This window comes from Dipodomys spectabilis, unplaced genomic scaffold (genome assembly GCF_019054845.1).
Source record: "Dipodomys spectabilis isolate Male_0828 unplaced genomic scaffold, ASM1905484v1 ptg000178l, whole genome shotgun sequence".
Classification (NCBI taxonomy): Eukaryota; Metazoa; Chordata; class Mammalia; order Rodentia; family Heteromyidae; genus Dipodomys; species Dipodomys spectabilis.
In genome coordinates, this window is record NW_024870855.1 from 12,378,383 (window position 1) to 12,404,254 (window position 25,872).

The 25,872-nt window shown below is 40.0% G+C and overlaps 1 protein-coding gene and 1 pseudogene across 5 annotated transcripts in view; one reads left to right on the top strand and one right to left on the bottom strand.

Annotated features, from left to right (window-relative positions):
• Positions 1-25,872, bottom strand: part of Bbs9 (Bardet-Biedl syndrome 9) — a 319,067-nt gene that overhangs the window by 268,818 nt on the left and 24,377 nt on the right. The window lies entirely within an intron of this gene.
• LOC122120939 lies at positions 25,434-25,533 on the top strand (annotated as a pseudogene).

Consider the following 25,872-nt stretch of genomic DNA (forward strand, 5'->3'; position numbering starts at 1 on the left):
GAAGTGGGGCTGAGACTCAAGTGGTAGAGGGCTAGTCTACATCTGAAGAGCGGAGGGACAGCTCCCAGGCCCAGAGTTCAGGTCCGACAACCGACAAAAAAAAAACAACAAAAACTTACCTTTTATAAATACCACTTAAAATAAATGTCTAATAATTATACAAAGCTCAGCAACATTAATGAAAAGCCTTCCTCTATTAGCTAAAATAAGAACAATTCTTTTTTTTTTTTTTTTTGGGTCCAGTCGCGTGGGGCCTGAACTCTGGGCCTGGGCGCTGTCCCTCAGCTCTTCAGCTCAAGGCTAGCGCTCTACCACTTGAGCCACAGCACCACTTCTGGCTTTTTTGTTTCTGCTTATGTGGTGCTGAGGAATCGAACCCAGGGCCTCATGCATGCAAGGCAAGTGCTCTACCACTGAGCCACCTTCTCAGCCCAAATAAGAACAATTCTATATAGTTATCTGACAACATATACATCCAAGCACACCTATAATCCTAACACTCAGGAGGCTGAGGCAGAAGGATCTCAAATTCAAGGCCAGCCTGGGCTACACAGAGAGACCCAGTTGCAAAAAAAAGAAGTTTGCAACCTAGTAACCACATTTTGCTAAGTCCCTGAAATCAGTCAAAACTGCAAAGTGCATCCTAAGGAAAATAATGAAATAAAAAGAAGTGAACATGCCGGGCGCTGGTGGCTCACGCCTGTAATCCTAGCTACTCAGGAGGCTGAGATCTGAGGATCACGGTTCAAAGCCAGCCCGGGCAGGGGACACCGTGAGACTCCTATCTCCAATAAACCGCCAGAAAACCGGAAGTGGCGCTGTAGCTCAAGTGGTAGAGCGCTCGCCTTGAGCTGAAGAGCTGAGGGACAGCGCCCAGGCCCAGAGTTCAAGCCCCACGACTGACGAAAAAAAAAAAAGAAGTGAACATTTCATGGCTGCTGTTTTTGTTTTTTTTTTCTCCTGTCAGTCCTGGGCTGTTCCTAAGCCCCTTTTGCTCAAGGCTAGCACTCTACCACTTGAGCCAAAGCACCACTTCCAACTCTTTCTGTGATTAATTGGAGATAAGAATCTCAGGGACTTTCCTGCCCTAGCTGGCTTCAAACTGTGATCCTCAGATCTCTACCTCCTGAGTAGCTAGGATTATAGGCAAGAGCCACCAGCACCTGGCTAAGTGAACACTTTAGAATCATCTGCAGCACTCCAAAACATCGATGCCGAGGTTGAAGTTTAACCTCTGAGAGTTAAGGAGGTCAGGTTTCCAGGAAGGCTTGTTTCTCCTCATTTCTCAGCCCCCTCTAGTTTTCCAACATGGCATGCGTCACACTTTGGGAAACTAGTTGTTAAATTCTGCTAAAAGTTTAAGTCAATGAACAAATGCTTCTCATTACAAAATTCAATAATTATAATAGAATTATGAGTTTAACATATAAAGTCCTAAAAGCATTCCTACAGATGAAGTATTTCAGTTACAGCTTTCCCTAAGACTGCCTCCACCAAAACACATGCTTTTTCAATTATAGAGCAAAGACTATGGCTTCTGTTCAACCTAGGTTTTATTGTTTACAAAATTAGAAACAGACATGCATACGTGTAGATGTATACAGACATATAAACATATACACCTAGGCCATACATTATACATGAACAGTTGAAAGGTTTAACGTGGTATTATACACACATGAAGAAATTAATGTCAATTTCTAAAGTAGACAGTTCAAACAAGCTTCCTCTAATCTCACAAATACAATGTCACAATTATTTATTCAATTCCAACAAAATTAAGTGAAGTGAAAATAATGGTAAGTTGTGGCACCTTTATTTTTTATTATTGTTTACTTTCTGGGTGTTGGTGATGGAACCCAGGGCTTTGTACGTGGTGTGTGCTGACTATAGCCATGAGCTATGCTTGTAACCCTAATACCTTTACTTTTTTTAATCATGCATTGTTATAATCATTGTTCACCATTCTTACCCAAGAAGGGAGGAGTCATTTTATCCTAACACTGGCTCTATCTGTACTCTATACCACTCTGCATTTTATGCTATACTGTGTCTGAGTGTTCTCTAAACCACACTGCATTTTAAACTAACACTGTCTCTGACTGTACTTTACACCACACTGCATTTTATCCTATACTGTGTGTGAGTGTTCTCTAAATCACACTGCATTTTATCCTACACCGTTGCTGACTGTGCTCTAAACCACATAGCATTTTATCCTATACTGTGTTTGAGTGTTTTTGAAATCACACTGCATTTCATCCTAGTGTATCTGAATGTTCTCTAAAATCACACTGCATTTTACCCTACAGTGTGTCTGACTGTGGTGTGAACCACACTGCATTTTTCAGCAACACTTGGCTTAAAAGTGTCTTTACAAATAAATTTTAGGTTAAATGACTATTTTAATTATTCCAATTTTAAGTTATTTTTAGTTTCAAGACTGTATTTTTGTTAAATTGTGATTACACAATTTGCCATTTTAACTATTTTAGTGTACTGCAGCCTAACAGACACTGACACTGTTGTGTGGCTCTCCATCCATGACATTTTCACCTGTCGATCAAATACTGTTCTCTATCCCTTCCTCCAGCCCCTAGACGGGGAGGAAGCTACCACACAAGCCCTGTCTCTGTGAACACTGCTCCTCCAGAAGAATGTACAGAGCTGGAGATGTAGCTCCTGCTTGGGCAGCATGATGGAGGCCTTGGTTTGATCCCCAGCCTTGGAAAATGAAGAGGATAATCGTATCGCATTCACCCTTTGGTGACTGGCTTAGCATAATATCTCCAAAGTCCATTCATGTGGCAGCAATGCAAGCACTGTTTTTTTCTGGCTATTACTACACTGTGCACACACATCACTGGTTACCATACATTTGTCAGACAGGCAGCTGCTGCCACTTCTGCCCATGTGAACCAGACTGCTTGAACATAGTGAGTTCAGGCCCCAGCTCTGCTTTTGCGTGCGTGCGTGTGTGCATGTGCATGCATGTGCGTGCGTGTGTGTGTGTGTGTGTGTGTGTGTGTGTGTGTGTGTGTGTATCTCCAGAAGGAGACTGAATCATATGCTCTCTTTAATTTTTTTTTTTGGGGGGGGTCCGATCAAGGGGCCTGAACTCTGGGCCTGGGCGCTGTCCCTCAGCTCTTCAGCTCAAGGTTAGCACTCTACCACTTGAGCCACAGCGCTACTTCCGGCTTCTTTCTTTTCTGCTCATGTGGTGCTGAGGAATTGAACCCAGGGCCTCAGGCATGCAAGGCAAGCGCTCTACCACTGAGCCACCTTCCCAGCCCCTCTCTTTAATTTTTTTAACTTGTTGATTCTTGCAGTGAACTGGCAAACGTCATCATTTATTTATAGTTCAAGGTAAGATTTATCTATTTTAAAAATAAATCATTTGAAAAGTAGAGTCTTTTTAGCTCAATGAATTATACCCTGCTTTTGAGGAGCCTCCAACACTTACTTTTTAGAAGACCTTCAAGATGACCTATTAGATCACAAGAACACCCAGCAAAAGCAGACCTGTGAGTTTGTTTAAACCCTACGGGTAATTGTCAGCCACTTGGTTAGAATCCATTAACTATAACTTCCCATGTTAACAAACAAAATTCTTCTAGAAACAAAAAAAAATCCACTTTGGGGAATATAGGAGAAATTATTATCCAGAGAACAAAAATATGATCCTTTTTTCAAACTAGGCTATGAACTAGAAATTAAAAACATGAATAAAACAGAATTCTTGGTCACAAGGAAGAAATAATAAGACAAATCACTACACCATAACTTAATGTACATAACAATTAAAGATAAGGAAGAGACAACTTTTGTTGGTATAAACAAGCAAGTCTGATGTAAGAGTAGAGTCTGGCTGAGGATGAGATCCCACCAGTCAGAAAAGGCAGAAACTACATGTATAAAAATCACTGCTGTCTTCTAAGAAATGCTTTACATTTTTCTCTAACACTGTAGGAAAGATACATGCCTTTAGTTTTGTAACTATGAAACAAATTTCTTAGTCTAAATCAAAACCATAAAATATGATTTCTTTCCCCTTATCCTTAGCCAAGGAAAACTTTATAACTTGCATTTTAAAGATGGGCTCTTAAGTGTTTCATTTTATTGTTATTATTGTTTCATGTAAATTTTGGAATCAAGAAGAGCAACAGCATTTGATTAGTATTCATCAGTGTAAGATTAAAAATAAATTAATAAATACATAAATTGGATAATGTCTCCTGGGATATGTGTATATATGTGTATATATATATTTATTTATATATATACAAATATATAGAATTTATATTTTTACTAACAAAATCTCATGTATCTGCCAAAGAGCCAATTATCTTTATATTCCATTGACAGAATATATTCAAAACAAAATAAATCTGGGTTTATGTTTATGAGCACAACTGTATTTAAAGTAGTTTCATCTATGAAGGAACCACATTAATGATGAAGATCTTATTTGACCACTGCAAGATGTCTCAATCCAGCTAACTTGGGAACTGCTTCAACTCAACCCTAGAGATCGCCTCTTATCTGGCAACACAAAGCCACAGCCAAAATGCACAGGAGCAGACCCTCTGATGATCCCTCAACACAGAAAACAAGTCCTTTTTCTTTTTTTTTTAAACCTATGCCACAAAACCTAGCTCAAACTTGTCATCACTTAAAAAGTACAGCTCCCAGATGTGAGACAGCATAGAACAAAATCTGCACTCTGGCACTTTTGGTAATATGCTTATGCCCTGGAAAAAATTCTTTAAATCTCAGTCTCCCTATCTGGAAAATAAGGTGCAGTTATCAGAGTCTCAGCAAAGTGCCAGGTGCATAGTAGGCACTCAAAACATGCTAATATGAAGCTTTCAACTGGCACAGTGCTTATAAGGTTTATGAACACCAGCACAGTGCCTGACATAAATCAGCACCTAACTCATGCTGCTTCCTCCTCCCAAGAGTGTTTTTCACTGGATCACTGAAATAGCACAAAGTGCACTGGAGGCATGGGCCAGCAGTAGAGCACCTGAGTGCTTGCCTACCAAGCTGGAGGCCCTCTGAATTATTCCAGTTTCAGACACAGACACTCAAAAGGCATCCTCACTTTCATCCTCTTACACTGTTTTGACTGCCAAATTTGAAAGAAGTCCAGCGTCATTTCCTCCAGAGATTAAAATATCTTTCCAACACGAGAGGCTTAGCTAGTAACACCTAAACATCCAGATTCTGTGGATGTATTTTCACTTCAGGGGTCCCACAGAGACCCATCTCCCTGAAGGATGCAGTGACAGGCAAAAGGGCATGACAGGATCTCATCCTGACCTTGACACCAAGTGAGGACAGTCACTCCTCATTTCCCATGCATCACCTAGCAGCCACTCCCTTTGCTGTCCAAAGAGGCTGAGTTCTGCTATTATGTCACTGAAGACCCTCTGCAGGCCCCTCTGGGACCCTTCACAACTGTGGCCCCATTGGTTTCTTAGATTACTTCTTTCCTTCTCTTGGGCTGGGAAAGCAGCGGGTGCCTATCTTGAAGCTCTACCAGTACTGAGCAGCCCATTGTAAATCTTAAGTAATAGAAAGCCTTCCTGCACTAACTACTCACTCATCTCTCAACACCATATGTGATTTGAAGCTCTGGCTTGGCCTGTTCAGTTACTGAACACTATAAAAATAATACCCTGAATTTACCAAAATGGCTTTCTTACTAGGAGCTTAAGCCACTCCTAAATAACAGTTCATTACTAACAATGATGGATCGGGCAAATGTGCAATTGTATTTAGAAGGAAATGCAGGGGTTGTGGATTTCGCTCAATGGAAGAGCACTTGCCTGGCAAGTACAAGGCCCTGAGTTCAGGCCTCAGTTCTGAGGGTGGAAAAAAGGCAACTAGAGGGAAATACAATGCTAAGAGGTATGTACTTTACACTGGCCAAGACAGTCATGGCAAAGCAAGGACTCATACTCAGAAATGTTAGCCTCAAGTTCAGTTTTTATAAACCACACTGCATTTCCCCAGGGAGAAAAGGACATTGATTCACCTCAGTTTCTCAAGTCTTCATGCAGTAAGTATTGACTCTACAATTGTGCTTATATTTCTCAAAGGAACAGTGTGAAATCTCTCTCTTTTTTTTTCATTTGGTTACATCTTTTTAGCTGTGCTGGGGTTTGATCTAAGGCCTCATACTTTCTAGGCAGGTGTCCTCTCCTGGACTATGCTCGTATCCCTTTATGCTTCAGCTGTTTTTCAGATATTACTACATTTTTTTTACTGTGATCCTCCTACATCAATCTCTGCACAGCTAGATTACACGCACGAGGCATTTATTGGTTGAAATGGTATCTTGCTAACTTTGGGCTTCAAACCTTGATTCTCTCAATCTCTGCCTCCTGAGTAGCTGGAATCACAGGTATGAGCCACTGTGCCTGGTCCCAAATGCTTTCTTTAATAAGCTATTATAATGTATTCTTCTCTGCAGTGTTTGAGGTAACTAATACTTTGCTTTTTTAGAGAGTTTAGAGCTTATTATATTATGTATAATGGCTCCTAAACTACTACCAACAGAATAAACTAAAATTGTATGGAAAGTTTAGTATTTTCATCCTACAAGTGATTTGCATGTCATCTTTTTTTCCTGAGACCACATGTTTTCAATGGGAAGGTAGTGAAGAGTGGGATTTTTATGTTCTGCTTTGTAAATGCAGCCCCCTGAAATCTCAACCAGAAATGTCCATTTGACAAAGGTCACCAAAGCCATTTGGTTGTGTCAGCAAAATAGGCAGATAAAATATAACCGGAGATTTTCTGCAGGCAGATACAGTTACATAGTACACTTGGCAGGACTTCCAGTCCTTGCTCGAGAGAACTGGCCCTCAGCTAGCAGGTGTTACTTCTAGGTATCAAAGCAGCTACTGCCCCATGAGCACTTATAAATGTGAATTGGCTGGATGATGTGTGCAAACATTCTGAACACACAGAACTAGAGCACGCCTGCACTATGAACATGAACATGATGGAATGTCCAAATAATGCTTAAGTAGCCAGAAGGCAATGCTGAGTGGCCAAAACCTCTTACCACTTTCCTCTGCTCCCAAGTTCTTTTACGACAAAAGTTTTCCAGACAATAACAGCTCCTATAAGCTAAAATGGTAAATGTCTAAAGTAAAAAAATCATCTATACTATTAAAAATTAGAAAACAGCAACAAGTTTACACTACACTCCTTTCTGAAAAATGACTATGGATATACAGAAACCCTTTTCAATATGACAATTAGAGCAAAGTATAAGGAATTTCACCAAATACATCTCTTTGTTTCCAAGGGTTGCATTTGCATTTGTCTTTCAAAAAGAAAGACAATTCCAATTTTACAAAAGAATGAAAACAAAAAGGCAGTTTGGTCCATCCAACAGCCCACATTAGCTGATTGCGTGAGTACCTTAATATGTATGTATTACATCAAATCGGGTCAAAGTTTTTCCAAACCATGAGCACATGGCAAGCCTAGTTCAGTGAACTTCTTGCTGCTACCATAACTGATTTCAACAAGCTTATCCTGTGATGACCATTATACACCCCCACAGAAATTTTTAAGAACAACTCATAGGTTGGGTGTGATGGCACACACTTATAATCCTCACATTCAGGAGGCTGAGGCAGGAGGATTCTTCATTCAAAGCCAGTCTGAGCTACACATAAGTAGCTTATCTCAAAAAAAAATCCAATTTACTTTAACTCCAGTGGTTTACTACCCCAACCAGATACAGTACCTATACTTTTCTTACATGGAAAATAACTTCTCTTCATTGAGATAGAAAAGATGTCTTTATATAATAAACAGGAAGCAAAGGTAGGGTCTGTTTTCTGCAAGGATCAACTCTACCCAGGTTTGGAAATATAACAATCATTGGTAACTTGTGGGGGAGGGAGGTTAGAAGGGAAAAACTGGGAGAAAACAACGGAAGAGGTCACACTGTTCAAAAAGACACATGCTCATTACCTGACTTGTCTAACTGTAATAATAATTTTTACAATAATAATTTTTTTAATTTTTTAAAAGAATAAAAAAGAATCATTCTGCTGTTAATGGCAGTGTTTAGAATGGGGTTGCTCTCATTAAAAGCATAAGTCTCAGGGTCACTGCAGTAGCTAAAAGAACAGCAAGCACATTATGGCATTGTGTATTTAACAAGAACAGAGAAGCCCAGGGGCCCCAGTGTGACCATACATGCTGCCTTGGAAAGTACACAGTTTAGGATCATTAAACAGAGCCTTTGATCCTTCAATGGCAAAACTAGTGGCAATAAACTACAGATGATAACAGCAGCCCTTTCCATGCCTAATGCAAGAATTGGCATACAAATCTCTTTTATGTGTTTCCTAAGACATGAAATTTGTAAAACAGAAGAAAACTCAAGCAAAGGAACAGCACAAATGTAAAATATCTCATAACCTATGTCCACATATCATATATGACACATATATAGTAATTGAATGGTTTCAGAGCTGTCTGTGTGTGTGTGTGTGTGTGTGTGTGTGTGTGTGTGTGTGTGTGTGTGTGTGTGTGTCTACCCCTTGGGCATGCTAAGCAAGGGCTCTACTACTGAGCAATATCCCCATCTTAGAGATTCAGTTCTCAACCAGTTTCTAGTCTCTATTGGTTTACCAAGTCAGCTATAATAAATGTGGCATAAGGTAGAGCACTCACCTTGAGCTGAAGAGCTGAAGGACAGCGCCCAAGCCCAGAGTTCAAGCCCCACGACCAACAAAAAAATAAAATAAAATAAATGTGGAATAAAGAAAAAGAGAAGCCCAAGCAAAACAAAAGAACACAATAAAAATTACTCTAGGACAAATAAAATAATTACAAAGTAGAAAATTGGGAGGGAGGGGATCCCTACCTTAGGATATCAGGAAGGTCCCCAGGCATTAGAAGGAACTGATAGATTTGTAAATACAATTGCAAGGCTGGAAAGCCTTGAGAGATCCTAAAACTTTACAAATGTTTTCCAAAAAGATTCTACTAGGACCATTTTCTTTTGACTAGCATTAGAAATTGGTCTCACTGAAGATGGAAATGTGGTAGAACATAAAAAGAATAAATATCTTGTTTGAAGAAATAGAGATGATCAACAAAATAACCAAACCAATACACTTGAAGGATAAGAAAAATGTTCAACACTATGGCAAAGCAATAGACAAAAACCTAAATAGGATTAATCAAAGACTAGTAGTATAATATTATTTAATGATGAGTTAACCATCAGTCAATAAAGATAGCACTGGGTATGGTAGTACCCATCTATAATCTTAGCACTTGGAAACACTTGGTGGCAGGAGAATCTGAATCTAAAGCCAGCCTGGGCTACACAGTGAGATCCTGCCTACAAAAGGAAAAAGAGAAAATAGGAAAGGAAAGGAGAAAGGAGAAAGGGGTGAGAAGCAAGAGGAAGGGTAGGGAAAAGAAGGGGAAGGGGAGATAGAAGGGAGGGGAAAATTAAAGGCGATCTTATTTTGGCAAGTAGGGTGAGGTGGGGAAACTGAAGCTTTCATAAGTGTGTACATAGCATTTGAATCTTTATTTTTCTCTAAGTGTTTATTTTATTGTTCTGTAGCATAACAACATACTTCCTAATGCACATGGAACATCTCAATCCTTCTAACTCTCATCTCCTAGGAGCTTCAGCCTTGATTTTCTAACCATTCTGCAGTGATATAAACTACATTAAAGGGTGTCTCGTTTGTTTCTTCTCATGGGGCTTGAACTCTGGGCCTGGGCACTGTTCCAGGGCTCTTCAGCTCAAGGCTAGCACTCTACCACTTGAGCTACAGAGCCACATCCGGTTTTCTGGTGGTTAATTGAAGAGAAGAGTCTCATGGCCTTTCCTGCCTGGCCTGGCTTTGAACCATGATCCTCAGATCTCAGCCTCCTAAATAGCTAGGATTACAGGCATGAGCTGTGTCTTTAAACTGTCTATTTAAAACTGTACATACTTGCACATTGTTTTTAAGTGAGAAAGGGAGGGGAGAAGAGTAAGTGTAATGTGTGTGTGTGTGCTTATCACACACACACACACACACACACACACACACACACACACACACACACACACACCATACACTAACGGACTATGTGTATAGGAATGATTCCATGCTCGGGGTTACCTCAGTAACTGTGATAAACAGAGCTCAACTTTTCTATAACAAGCATTATGTAAATCCTAAAACTCTGCCATGATATACTAGGTTTGAAAAGCCAGAGAAACAGAACTACTGCCAGTTAATCTTGAAACCAGGAAATGAATTTCAGACTTAGAGCTCCCTGATTTTAGTATCCTCATTAACTGAATAAGCATCCCCTAAGCTATACTGTTTCTCAAGTTTATACTTATTCAATATCATTAATACATATTGATTCCCAACATGTAATCTACTCTACATACTGACATCAAAATAATATGGTTTTCGGGAACTTGAGTAGAAGCAAAAGAAAATAATGAATAAATGATGGATCCAATTTCTTTAGTTCTAAAAGAATTTTTTTACTGTCTTTCAAAAAGAAAAGAACCAGCAAGTGGTTCACACCTGTAATTCTAGCACTGCTCAAGGCTGAGATCTGAGGATCAAGCCAGCCCAAGCAGGAAAATCTGTGAGACTCTTATCTTCAATTAAAAAAAAAAGTCACAAGTAGAACTGTGGATCAAATAATAGAACACTAGCCTTGAGAAAAAAAAAAACCCTCAGGGACAGTGCTCAGGCCCTGAGTTCAAGCTCTAGGATGGCACAAAAAAAAAAAAAAACTGATTGGGTTCCTAAATAATATTTTGTGTTGTTCAATGCAAGGGCCACCAAATACTGCTGTAAAACCCAGTGACAGAACTTTGAATAATCCTTCACTGAAAGCATCATTTTCCTTAAGAGAACCAGCCACAGTAGACACATTAACAGCACGAGGCACTGGACTCACACTAAAACCACTGCTAAAGTCTAGGGATGGTCATAACAAATCTTTCACCCTTGCAGCATAAAAGTCAGTTGATAATTTCTTGTCTAACACCTAATAAAATTTATTCTTCCAAAATTGTGGAAAAGCTAAGCACACTCCTCCCTTATTATAAAGTTTCCTGTTACGGTTTGCATGGTTTACACATGTTATACTTTATTACTGAGGAAAAAAAAGGACTCCTCATAACACCCTCTTTGTTGTAACACTCCGCTTACTCTGCCTCTAGGCTCAATATATAATGAAAGTAGAATGAATTTAGACAGAGTGCTGAGGGAAAGCAGCTTCCTCCTAGGAGTCTATGTCTTTCTTTCTTCTTACAGCTTTTCATCATGACTTCATATCTTCCTTTGCTCTTTATTGTTTCCTTCCGCAAATCAAAGCTGATAAATTGGAAAAATCAGTTTGTATGACCTTGGAAAGAAGAAATTTTAACATGCAACCTCTGCCTTCCAAAGCTTCACACAATCTCCATCTTGAAGACAATGAACTGTATGAGGACATCATCAACCAACTGCAAAATGAAATCTTAATTTTCTACTCATGCATATCACATTTTCATTACCCTAAAACCATGAACACATGAGACTTACAAATGTCTGGTATTGCTTCCATATTAAATAGCACTGAGTCTTTTTAGCAAAAAGCTAGAATTGCTGATTTAAAAGGTTCTTATTAGGCCAGGTGCCAGTGGCTCATGTCTGTAATCCTAGCTGCTCAGAAGGCTGAGATCTGAGGATTGTGGTTCAAAGCCAACCTGGGTAGTAAAGGCCATGAGACTCTTCTTTCCAATTAACCACTAGAAAATGGGAAATGATGCTGTAGCACATGTGGTAGAATGCTAGCCTTGAGCAAAAAAGCTCAGGGACAGCAAGAAGGCCCTGAAGTCAACCCCATGACCAACCAAAAATAAATAAATAAATAAATTATTATTCACAAATTTCATTGGAAGGAAATTTGGTTTTTAAATGCCAACTTGAATGGTGAAGTGAGTAACAGTGATCAAGATACATTTTATTCATAAACTGCTTTGTTATATAGCAACTCCTTTATACAACTACTTAAAGATAATTTTAAAAAAAACAACTCATCTTTAATTTAGGTAGAAATACAGATTTATTCTGATATGCCAAGCTCACCAATATGTCTACTAGCCCTTCTGAGATAAAGTACATCTACTGATATACTACAGAATTCTATCCTCAGGATCTTGGGGATCTTTCTTTACAACATCTTTAACAATGTTGAAAGGATGAGAACTGGAGGTTTCTGCAGTAATTTTATTCCTATTCTCATTTCCAAGATTGGGAATCACTCTAAATCAAAAAGACAATCTCCTTAATTTTTTTTCTGTGCTAGTCCTTGGGCTTAAACTCAAGGCCTGGGCATTGTTACTGAGCTTCCCCCCCCCCCCCCCCCCCCAAGGCTAGCACTCTACCACTTGAGCCACCACTCCATTTCTGGCTTAAATTTTTATATGTATACGCCCTTTACTCAGAGTACTAATATGTTTTCATTTTTCAGTTCGGTTTTGCAGGGCTAAGAATCAAACTCAGGGCTTGAGGCATGCTAAACAAGGCTTCTTATCACTGAACCTATACCACAGCCCACTAATGGACTTTAAAAAAAAAATAGAGCCGGTGGCTCATGCCTATAATCCTAGCTACTCAGGAGGCTGAGATCTGAGGATCACGATTCAAAGCCAACCCAGGCAGGAAAGTCCATGACACTCTTATCTCCAATAAACCACCAGAAAACCAGAAGTGGCACTGTGGCTCAAGTGGTAGAGTGCTAGCCTTGAACTGAAGAGCTGAGGGACATGCCCAGGCCCAGAGTTCCCACAACCAACAAAAATAACAATAACAATAACAATAATAATAATGAGTCTCATTATACAGCCCAGGCTGATGTCAAACTCCTCCTCCTCCTGCCTGGGCCTCCTGAGTGCTGAGATTACAAATATTCAACTCCATGAGTGGCACTAATATATTTTGAACACAAACTTTTGCTTCTTTAAATTAAGCTTTAATACACGTTCCTACTTGTGCTCTGGACTTAAATCTGAAAGCAAGAATTTCCACGTAGAATGTAAAATGGCTCTATCAACTTCTTACAGCAAATTCTTTAGCACTTTTTTCCATTCCATATCATCAGGAGACTGGTTCCAAGTTTTGTGTCACTTTCTCCAGATCTGTTGGTGCTGTGTCCCTCAAACTGCAGACATGATTTTTTCATGGCACAGGGTCTTTCCTTCAGAACAACCAGCTTATAGCTGCATCACCCTCCAACTCTCCCTTCTCATCTTGATCTTATCACAAACCGATCCCTATTTCTTATAGCGTATGATGCTTGTGCAAGAGGTTCTTCACATCTGCTGTGAAGTTTGGTGTTGCTGAATGTACATCACCTTGACCCTTTAGCTTTCCCATCTTACAGCCTCTGGCTTCTCATTTTAATCTCATCTTAATCTCAATTCCCATTTTAATTCTCAATCTTTATTGAAAGTATTTAAATGTGTCTGGTCTGGTGTTCTGGGATGAAATGGTCTCAGTTTCTAAGTGTAAGCCTCTACAGAAGGAAGCTTCATCAAAGCAAACAACTCTTTTTCAGAAAACTGCAGCTCAGTGTGATGTTGCACATCTGTAATTCTGGCACTCAGGATCCTGAGCCAGGAGAATTTCAAATTCCAGGCCAATCTGGGCTACATAATGAGATCATCTTCACTTTTGAATGAGTTGAGAGATGCAAAGTCCTCTGATTCTGATCCATTTTGAGCTTCCTGATGTGTTTTAGTCCAGTGACTGAAATCTGCTTCTACACCCTGCTTCTCAGTGTCTGCAGCAGCAGCCCAGATTATTTCCCTGTGAGAATCGCAAACTCGTCTCAGTGTGCAGGAATTGTCTAGACTGGGTTCAGGAGACATTTCTCATCAGCAGTAGCATCATAGCGTGTCCAGGAAGGATGTGACGAGCTCTGGAGGACAGTAGCACCATACCTTGTCTAGATGGGATCCAAACCCTGGATCGGCTCTGCTGGGATACAGCCACCGCCATCCCTAATAGTCATGGCTGCTGCTAAAGCAGTTAGTGGCTTACATATACATCATACTTCCACATGTCACACAAATGTAATAGCTGGGTTGCCAGTCACTCTGCTGCCCAAGGCCTGAATCAACTTTTTTAAGAGACCAGCAGGAGCAGATTTCATTTCTCAGAGCAACATGTTCTATAGATTAAATCTTGAAACTGTCAAAGCCTGTTGTCTTGTCTTTTTTTTTTTAAGATAGGGAGGGTCTCACTGTGAAGCTCAGACTTGCTGCAACATTCTGTATCACAGTGTCACTTGTAGTTTGTGTATAATTGCCTTCTCAATTAACAAAATGTTTAACAGCTTAGGTCTCCCACAGTTTAAAAGGAGACCATGGGGCTGGGAAGGTGGCTCAGTGGTAGAATGCTTGCTTTGCATGCATGAGACCATGGATTCGATTCCTCAGCACCACATAAGCAGAAAAAGCTGAAGTGGCACTGTGGCTCAAGTGGTAGAGCGCTAGCCTTGAGCTGAAGAGCTGAGGGACAGTGCCCAGGCCCAGAGTCCAGGCCCCTCTACCAACCAAATAAATAAATAAATAAAATAAAAGGAGATCATGATAAAAATGTCTACAGATAAAAATAGTTAACATATCCTATCAAAATGCCCACTTTTATTTTTCAAGTCACGGTACTGGTTGCTAATTTTTTTTCCCAAGTCCTAGAGACTAAACCAAGGCCTCCGCTTAAGCTATGTCCCCAGACCCTGACTTACCACTTTTTTAAAAATTGAAGTGAGGTCTCACTGTATAGCCCCAGAATGGCCACAGACTTGCAATCTTCCTGACTCAGCCTCCTAAGGAGTTGGGATAACAGGCCCAAGCCACCACACACAGTTAAGACCCATATTTAACCATCTCCTTGGAAGACAATGCTGACTACAAACGCTTATCACTTTTCCAATCTTCACATTTAACCACTTAGGAAAAAACTGTGATTTTTTTTTTTCAAACTCCACCAGGAAACTTTTTCCCTTTTAATCATTCCTGCTTATCAAAAGCAGGCAAGGAGTTATTTAATCACACAATTTCCATTGGGTACATATAGAAAAAGTAACAACTTCATAATCATTTTAAAACAATGAAATGAATTTGAAAGGGTCCAGATGTGGCTCAAGTGGTAGAACACTTGCCTAGCAAGGCCTGAGTTCAAAGCCCAGTACCACTAAAAAAAAAAAAAAAAAAACTAGTTGTAGACTACAAGGAATTCCCTTTATAACTTTCCCTAGGAGCTAAAGGTTTCTACAGCATTATGTAGGAAGAAGCTGTTTGATAGTGATATTGTTTTATGGGACTTACATGTTATATCAATGACAAGAACCAGTATGAGGTATGACCCCCTGGTTCTGCTGACTTCCCACTGTAGTCCAATAAAGGATCTGACGAGATGAGGGAAGTACTCCACTATTACAACAACAGATGAAAGAAGTGCTCCACAACTACAACAGCTGAAGGCAGTGCTCTACTATTACAGCAGATGAGGGAAGTGTTTCACTATTACAACAATACATGAAGAAAGTACTCCATTATTACAACAATAGATGAATGAAGTGCTCTGCTGTTACAACAACATATGATAGAAGTGCTCCACCTACTACAACAGAAGAGAGATGTGCTCCAGTATTACAACAGATGAAGGAATTGCTTCATTATTACAACAGATGAAGGAAGTACTCCACTATTATAACAACAGATGAAGGAAGTGCTCCACTACTACAACAGATGAGAGAAGTATTCCATGAATAGAAAACACCTACACTTCAATGCCAGGAAGAGCAGACACTGGTAACTATGTTCTATTTGAAGCACATGAATGGGGAAAAAAGGGGGCCATATGGTACAGTGGTGAGGCTAGGGCCATGACAACATTATGTTCTTGTCAATCCCTAAGAGGAAAACAACACATCAATTATTAACACCAACACCCCCCAACAAATGAGTGGTGCTGGTGTTCATCCGAACTGAGCCTATCAGTTCACTATCTAGACTGCAATCAAAAAACTAAAAAGGCTCTGGAACACAGAGCCCCACAGCCACCACATGTGGTCACTACACAGGTATTCGGCAGACAGGAAAAGCTAGGGTGCAGACAACTTGGGTTATGCAAGACTGAGGATCTAATTATTGAGGGCTGCCCCAAGATGAGGCAAAAGGCAACTTATGAACTTTCCTTTTAGTTCACTATTTTCTTTGGCCAGGCTGAATTCCAAAGAATTCAAATGCTTTTATTTATGTGACAATATAATCCTATATAAGCTTATAGAAGTCACTGAGTGATTTTAAAAAATTCTACCATGCTCACATACCGTATTGGTAAAATTCAGTCTCCACCGCTGACAATTATAATTCAAACATATTGAGCCTTTTATAAATAGTATTTTCTTTCCACCTCAGTCACAAATGTGAGACTACTGTGCTGTCAGACTACTAATCTACACCATGCCATGTTGTGTCTACATGCTAATGTGAAACTTTCCCTATAAAAATTCTACTTTTCTGAAGTTCTGTGTGGCTAAAAGAAAACTCAAATAGAGCAACTGAAAGAGTTAAAGGAAAATGAGTTTTCACAAGGCACAGAGAAAAGAAATATTAAAGAGGTAGTGAAATGCCTTTTATATTAAATATTAAAGAACATAAAATTGTTAAAGGCTAAGAATGTTTTTCTTTGTGACTGCTATCACAAATGGTCATATATATACATATATATACATACATATACATATATGTCATGGTTTATTCTAAAATTAGTTTAAAGAAGAATAAGATATAGAAACACAGCAATAAGTAGATGAGAACTCTGATTTCTAGTGGTAAACTTGCCATATGAACTCAACATCACAGATAAATGGAAAAATATGAGCCACATATGGTGTCTCAAGCCTAAATCTCAGTACTCAGGAGACAAGAGATCAGGAAGTTCAAGGCCAGCCAGACAAAAAGTTACTAAGATCTCATCTCAACCAAAAACTCAGGTATGGTGGTTAGACCTTGTAATCCCAACTGAACAGGTAGTGTACATAAGAGGAACATATCTGAAGTCAGCGCCAGGCAAAAACACAAGACCTCATCTAAAAAATAACTAAATCAAAAAGGGTTAGAGGTGTAGTGACAGAGTGCCAGTACAGCGAGGAGGGGGGGGGGGGGGGGGAAGGAAAGAAAGAAAGAAAAGAAAAGAAGAAAAAGAAAAAGAAAAATTTTGAGTCTAAGTAAACCCAAGAAGCCTCTATTTTATCCCTCTGAGAAACAAGGACTTCCCTAACCCTACCTGCACAATATGGTATAAGTCCATAATGTGTGCTGGACAAAAAAGCAAAACTCAGAAGTTGCTAGAATGATAGCAATGGGGTAATTTGGGAACAAGTATTATCCCAGTGTCATCATATTCTTGTCGCTTGAGTAAGAAATGTCTTCCACAGGCAGGGTCTTGAGCCAATGGCACTGTTGGGGGAAGTAGAGAAAACTTTAGAAGGCAGACCTAGCTGGAGGAATAGTCACTGGGGGCAGGGTCCTCCTTCTGCATCTGCTTTCCATGAGGGAGTCATCTTGCTCTTTCCAGTTGGCAAAGGAGCCAACCAGCCATGGACTGAAACCTCTGAAACCAGGAACCAAAATAAATCTTTCAAGTATTTGCCACAGACAAAAAGTCTGACCAACTTGTAACCTTGCCCAATCACATGGCTTCTTTGGTTCCATCACTCAGCAAATACTTACTTAGCATGTGCCAGTGTCTGGGAAATAGTACATATACAGTAGTGAAAAATGAGTCTCTACCTTCAGAATAAGCTCCATTTACTTCCTCTCTTAGAATACATTTAGACTCAATCTTTAATGAGCAAAGCAATTAAATAAGAGGTAATGTAGCAGAACAAACAGAACATTGGAATTAGATAGCTATGTTTTCAAATCCTTACTACATATGGGTATGATTTACATAAGATCTTTGCTTCTCTAAGCTTTGGTTTTCCATTATGAAAAAAATGGTCATTAACAGGGTTAAACGTAATAGCACAACTACTGAAGACCACAAATATAAGCTCTCTCTCCATATAGTCTTTTCTATAACATAAAAGTTCTGGCTAGAAAAATCAGACTCTAGAATACAGAAACATAAAAACTGCATAGGAGCACAGCTTCTAAACTTAGAAGAAAGAGAATAAATTGTACAGAAAAGGAACACTTTGACCACATCAAAACACAATTTGAAAGCCAAGAACAATCTGAAAAAAAAGACCTTCATATCAAACATGAAATTAATTGATACTAAACAAATAATTCACAATAGAAAGAAAAGATTGCTTGTCCAGGATTCAATCAGAATCATCCAAACTAAATCATTCAATCCACAGGATTTTTTTATAATAAACATCCATTTTTCAAATCCAGCACTGGCATTCATTTCAAAAGATTCTTTAAAAACTGTAACATTGTGTAAATAAACAAACAAGTAAATGATAAAAAAATAAATAAACTATGCAGGTAGAAATGAAATAAATGGAAAGGTAGGACTTTAGGCCACCATCTCTTATCAATAGCTTCGAGGAGATGCTTATAAGCATCTCAGGCTAAATCTCCACATCATGTGAAGCTTCAAGTTCGCCATGACTTTTGGAGGAGTGGTGGGGTTGTGAGCATATACAGTTCTAACAATCCATAATTAGAGAAGGATGGGGAGGAGGGTGGTACAGTCAACTAGAAATGCCTGCAATACCAGAATTCTACCTTCATCACATTCCCTTCCTGTCATATAGGATAAACAAATTTTACCATTTCCTAAACAATAAAAGAGATCAGAAAAAATGCCACCGGTGGGTCACATATGTAATCATAGCTACTCAGAAGGCTGAGATCTGAGGATCACGGTTCAAAGCCAGCCTGGGCAAGAAAGTCAGTGAGACTCTTATCTCCAATAAACCACTAGAAAACCAGAAGTGGCACTGTGGCTCAAGCTGTAGAGTGCTGGCCTTGAACTGAAGAGTGCAGGGACAGCGCCCAGGCCCAGAGTTCAAGCCCCATGACCAAAAAAAATCATTAAAAGGAAGTGGCGCTGTAGCTCAAGTGGTAGAGCGCTTGCCTTGAGTTGAAGAGCTGAGGGACAACGCCCTGGCCCAGAGTTCAAGCCCCACGACCGACAAAAAAAAAAAAAAAAACAACTAAAAAATCATTAAAAGACAAGGACTATAAATAATAGCCACCAGGGTAAATCCCAGCTAGGACAACATGTTTAGGGAATAGGAGACAGGCTGGAAAAAGGATGCTGTTTTAACTCAAAACATACTCAAGAGACCAAAGGGAAACAGGGAAGTGGAGATAGCTCCTGGAGACAGCCCAATAGGGGGTGGAGAGGTAGGAGAGAGATAATTCAGGAAGCAGAGAAGATCCAGCCTAAGGCACCTCTCTCACTTCCACAACAACAAGCTGCTGGCAATCCAGGTCCTATGAACAAGTTCATACCGGCCAGGTAACGTGACCCTCAAGTTAAACACCAGCCAGGGAATGTGAGCATTCTACTCTCCAGGTGTATGAGTCAAGAAGCTAAACAAAACTGCAGCAGAGAGGATGAAGGCCAGGTCCTCCAGTAAGCTGCCATAACCTGGATAAACTCCCCACCTCATAGTCCTTTCAGAGCCCCACACACAGGTGACGAGCTGAGACAGTGGAAAATGTCCAGCCCTAAATCAGTAAGTCAGTGAGGAAAAAAGCTTATCTCTGATGGGATAGGAGAGAAGAGAAGAAAAATGCACCATCACATGTAAAAGCACATTGGCTCTGACAGGGTTGGCCAGGCTAAGCCTGAGCAAGGTAAATAGATTGGCCTGGCAAATCCACAAAGGCAGTGCAGAAGAAAATGGAAAGAGGAGAGAAATAGAGGAATACAATATGCAAAAGACAGATGGAGGAAAAACAGATCAAAACCAGAAGAAAGCTCTCTGAAAATAGTTCACACTATTGGGCAATTTAATAAGACTCAATTAAACCAAACAAGCACACATAGTAATACGGGAGACTGAAGAACTAATACTACACAATGAGAACAAAATGTAATACATGTGACATCTATATGTCTAAAGAGAGAAATAGATACAGCAAAAAAAGTACAGATCCATAATGTGTGCTGTAGCATTGTAACTATGGCTGTGGTTTCATCCACATAGTCTCAAATGATGAATGATCACATGACAGGAGAGTCAAGCATCCTAAACCACACTATGAAGACATATAATGAGACAGATCTAAGTACTTGCTATGTGGTGAAAGTCCCCCAAATTCCAGGGTTGACCTTACTTCCCATAATACTGGCATTACAGAGCTGTGGGGAGGTGACTGAGTCATGAAGGCTCTGCCTTTCTGTCACAGACTGCAGGACAGAGGCTTAGGAGCCCTTAGGACTGCAGACAGCCAAATACCCTGTACTCCTCAAGGCAGCAGACGCTATTCCAAACACTCTGTGCTCCTCAGGTCTGTAGATGCTATTTCAAAGAGCCTGAGCCACAATTTGGACAATGCCTTTGTACAATTTCATAGAGCTTCGCCAAGCTATAAACCATACTTTTGTATTGGTTTTGTTCTTTGTTTTCCACTTTAAGGAAAGGAATATTTTGATTCTGAGTATAAAGAATAATAAGCAAGATACAGTTATCGCTAAATATTTTTAAATATATTACATTTTTTCAATTTTCTAGTAAATCCAAATAATGTGTTGCTTTTTATTTTCTAGCAAACCCATAGGAATTCAATTGGTGCAAAACGAGGACCAATACTTAGTAAAATCTTTAAGAACATGCAAACAAGATCAAAGTTTTTCTAAGAAATATATCTATTTAATGTATCAATGACCATAACTTGTTTATACCCCATACTACACAGCACCCAGACTTTACAGAAAAATATACATTTGCCATGGCTTTGCCAGTTTGGCAGAAAGGTCAACTCCAGAAATATCTACTGTACACAGTGACACCACTGCAAACAACCAAAGAAAAGTATACACATTTCAGTATGGGGAATGTGAAAAGTCAGAAAGATATGAGGTAAAGCTCATGGCCTGTTTAAGTTTCTATCTATAAAAATTTGGGATATGCTCCCACTTTGGAACTAAAAACATGACAAAAAGAGGCCATATAGTTCAATGGTAGAGTGCTTGGCTAGCAAGCCTGAGACCCTGGGTTCTATCTCAGCCAAGAAGCTAGTCAATTAGTAAATAAATAAAATAAGTAGGTAGAGCTGGGCACTGGTGGTTCACACCTGTAATCCTAGCTAATCAGAAGGCTGAGATCTAAGGATTGCCTTTTGAAGCCAGCCCAGGCAAAGAAATCCCCAAAAGACTCTAATCTCCAATTAACCATTCAAAAACCAGAAGTAGAGCTGTGGCTCAAAGTAGTAGAGTCCTGGCCTTCAGCAAAAGAGCTGTGGAGTTCAAGGCCCACAACCAACAACAACAACAAAAATTGGATATATACATATATACGTACATATGTGTATGTATATATATATATATATATATATATATATATATATAAAATAGGTGACAGGTGGCTTTGAAAACATTCAGTTAAACTAAATGATAAAGAATCTCTCAATTAGGAATACCACTGAGAACAATTTTACTCCCTCAGGTGGCTAGAGAAGGTTGAGACTCACATCAGACACAGTGCATGCTTGACTTGCCTGGCCCTGCTCTCTCCAATCCACCGCCACTTCTCCAGCACTTAATCCACACTGCCTTCCTCTCCTGACAGATCTGAAGCACCACCCAGAAAAGGGAGAAGAGAGAAAAGAAACCAAATGGAAGACAAATCTATTTCATTCTCTTATGTGACTATTACCCAGCTGAGTTAAAGGTGACCCTATGTACACTGTCCTTTGAGTACTGCCCAACTGGGTTAAAGGTAACCCCATGTACCCTGTACTCTGTGAATACTACACAGCTGGGTGAAAGGTGGAGCTGTGCACACTGTCCTCTGTGAATATCACACAGCTGGATTAAAGGTGGCCCCATGTACACTGCCCATATTGCTACATCTCCAAGCAGGCTAACTCAAGCTGGCAGATTTCTGCACAAATGTTTTAAATGTAATCCTAACAGGCACAGTTCTTAGCCATTTAGAGTCTACCTGCCTTTGCATTTCCCACAAAACCTCCACCAGTATCCTAGAGCCACAAATAAGGCAACCTCTGGGACAATCAGTGGCTGCAAGTGACTTATCTTGCTTCTGAGCACCATTGCCTACATAAATAACTCCACTCTGACCCCTCCCCTGGAAGTTCCTTGCAGCTGACCCTTTCAGCATGCCCCTGACATGCCACATTGAGAGCATGTCAAATAAAGTTTCCTGTATCCCAGTGCCATCCCATAGTCCTATCTTTTTCTTTGACCAGCTCTGATATCCTCAACACTCCCAGGGAGAAAAAGTTGACATGAAGTCTCCCTAGGTAGCCCAGGCTGGCCTGGAATTTGTAATCCTACTGCTTTAATCTCCTGAATACCAGAATTATAGGCATGCACCACCACACCCAGCTGAAATATCCTGACAGTAGCCAAATACATTACACAGACCACATGCAGGATCTTATTTTATCAAGCTGTATGAATACAGTTGACCTTCGAATAATACCATTATTCTTCACTCCACTGCCAGCTTTCTCTCAGCCAATATTAATGCTCTCTCTGTCCAAATGCTATTTTGAAATGGCAAGTTTATCTTATCTAGGTAAAATACCATGTTAACAACATTGAAGTTCTAGTAACATTTTTAAAAATCTAGCTGAAATATCATCTTGTTCCTTTCTTCAAAAACAAGTAGAGATCAACCTATTAAATCCTATCCTTTTTTTTTTTTCTTTTTTTGGTTTGGTTTAAAATTGGTTTGTTTGTTTTTTTGGTGTTTTTTTGTTTTTTTGGAGACAGGGTTTCACTATGTATCCTAAGCTAGCCTCAAACACAACATCCTCCTGCATCCCACTTCCCAAGTGCTAGGATTACAGACACACACCAATATATCAAGCTCTAACTTTTTCTCCTCTCACCTTCTTTTTTGTTTTGTACTAATAGTGGGTCTTGAATTCAAAGCCTGGGCACTGTCTGTTAGATTTTCCATTCAAGAGTGACATCCTACCACTTGAGCCATAGCTCCACTTCTGGCTTTTGCTGATTGATTAGAGATAAAAGTCTCTTGAACTTGCCAGACTCTGAACCTCAATCCTCAGATGTCTGTTTCCCAAGTAGCTGGAATTACATGCATAAGCCACCAGTGGCAGGCACTATTACACTTTGTGTGTGTGTGTGTAGTGTGTGTGTAGTGTGTGTGTGTGTGTGTGTGTGTGTGTGTGTGTGTGTGTGTGTGTGTGTGTGTGTACGAATATACTGGTCCTGGGGTTTGAACACAGGCACTATCCCTGAGCTCCTTTTGCTCAAGGCTAGTGCTCTATCACTTGAGCCACAGTATCATTTCCAGTTTTTGAGTAGTTGGAGATGAGATTTTCATGGGCTTTTCTGCCCCGGCTGGCTTCAAACTACTATCCTCAGATCTCAGCTTCTTAAATACCTAGGATTACAGACATGAGCCACCACCATTAGACTAACACACACTTTTTTTTTTTTTTTTTTTTTTGCCAGTCATGGGACCTGAACTCTGGACCTGGGCACTGTCCCTCAGCTCTTCAGCTCAAGGCTAGCACTCTACCACTTGAGCCACAGCACCACTTCGGCTTTTTCTGCTTTATGTGGTGTTGAGGAATCAAACCCAGGGCCTCATGCATGCAAGACAAGCACCCTACCACTGAGCTACCTTCCCAGCCCCTAACACAACACTTTTTAAACCTCAGTTTTCTAAACTGGGCGTCAGTGGCTCACGCCTGTAATCCTAGCTACTCAGGAGGCTGAAATCTGAGGATCACAGTTCAAAGCCAGCCCAGGCAGAAAAGTCCTAGTAAGAACGCTTATCTCCAATTAACCACTCAAAAACCAGAAATGGGGCTAGGAAGGTAGCTCAGTGGTAGAGTGCTTGCCTTGCATACATGAAGTCCTGGGTTCGATTCCTTAGTACCACATAAGCAGAAAAAGCCAAAGTGGCACTGTGGCTCAAGTGGTAGAGTGCTAGCCTTGAGCTGCAGAGCTGAGGGACAGGTCCAGAGGTCAGGTCCCATAACCAACAACAACAACAAAAACAGAAATGGCATCATGGCTCAAGTGAGAGAGCACTAGCCTTGAGTTCAAAGAGGCTCACGGACAGCACCCATTCCTTGAGTTCAAACCCTATAACCGACCAAAATAAATAAATAAACTTCAATTTTCTTTCTTTTTTTTTTTTTCTTTTTGGGTCCGGTCATGGGGCCTGAACTCTGGGCCTGGGCGCTGTCCCTGCTCTTCAGCTCAAGGCTAGTGCTCTACCACTTGAGCCAAGCACCACTTCCGGCTTTTTTCTTTTTGCTTATGTGGTGCTGAGGAATCGAACCCAGGGCCTCATGCATGCAAGGCAAGCGCTCTACCACTAAGCCACCTTCCCAGCCCCTAAACTTCAATTTTCTTAGTTTATTTACAAACCAAAGCATCAACCAAAAGATAACACTGAAAATATAAATGACCCATAAATGGCTCAACCTTTTTTACTTAATTTGTGAAGAATAAAAGTTATACACTTGAATTTAGCTATAGCGATCTATACTCCTTTCTGACATAAAAGTGTTTTTCTAAACTATGAAGGAAGGCTCATTCAGGGGAAACCCAAGAAAGGAGGTGAATACCAAAGGCCTGGAGGAAGCCCTCCTCTATCTGTCCCATTTATCTTGGCAACGCTTTCCAACCTATACAGCGCATAGAAGGGGACTAGTGGGGGACAGAACATGGCAGGCAAACATCTGTAGCAAGTCTCCAGATACCTGAAATACTGTCAGGAATCCAGATGTACAAGAGGCAGACGCTGCACTTAAATAATTATCTTCTTATGACCAAATCCATAGGAAAATTTAAAAAGCAAACAGAAAACAGTTTGAAATTATATTCTACAAAATGTTAACGGCTATAATTAATTTTTTAAAGAAACACTCTGTGGCCGGAGGTGTGGCTCAAGTGGCAGAATGCTTGCCTAGCAAGCACAAGTCCTTGAGTCCAAACTCCACCAAAATGAATAAATGAACACATAAATCAGGTTATTAAAAATTAAGAAATAAAAGAAATGCCCTGTTTATTCTTCTTAAAGGGCAAAGCATTATTTAAGGATGAAAATTCCTCCATGAGTGATTTCTTACTATATGCCTCACTCATAGGCAGGCCACTGCCAACCAAGATACAAAATGAGAAAAGACTGCCATCTAGTGGCAACTCACTAGCACCTATAGAAATAGATGCGTTGTGTTTCGGCAACACATATACTAAATTTGGAACCATACAGAGATTAGCATGGCCCCTGCACAAGGATGACACGCAAATTCGTGAAGCGTTCCATATTTTAATAGGGATACAGGTGGACCCATTGCAACAATGAGATGTACAAGTCGTTATGTCGAAAAATGAACTTTACAACTTTGGTGGGGGGGATTGGGTGGGGGGCGGGATATGAGATACGAAGGGGAAACAAAGGAGGAAACAACAATGCTTGATAAGAAATGTACTCGTTATCTTGCCCATGTAATTGTAACCCCTCTGTATGGTATTTTCATAATTTAAAAAAAGAAAGAAATAGATGTACTGCCTTCCCAGATCATTTGGAACACTTGAAGTAGCACCAAATTCTACTTTTACTTGCTTCCTATTTTGAAGAATTTAGAGTTATTTGGATTAACTCTAAGGA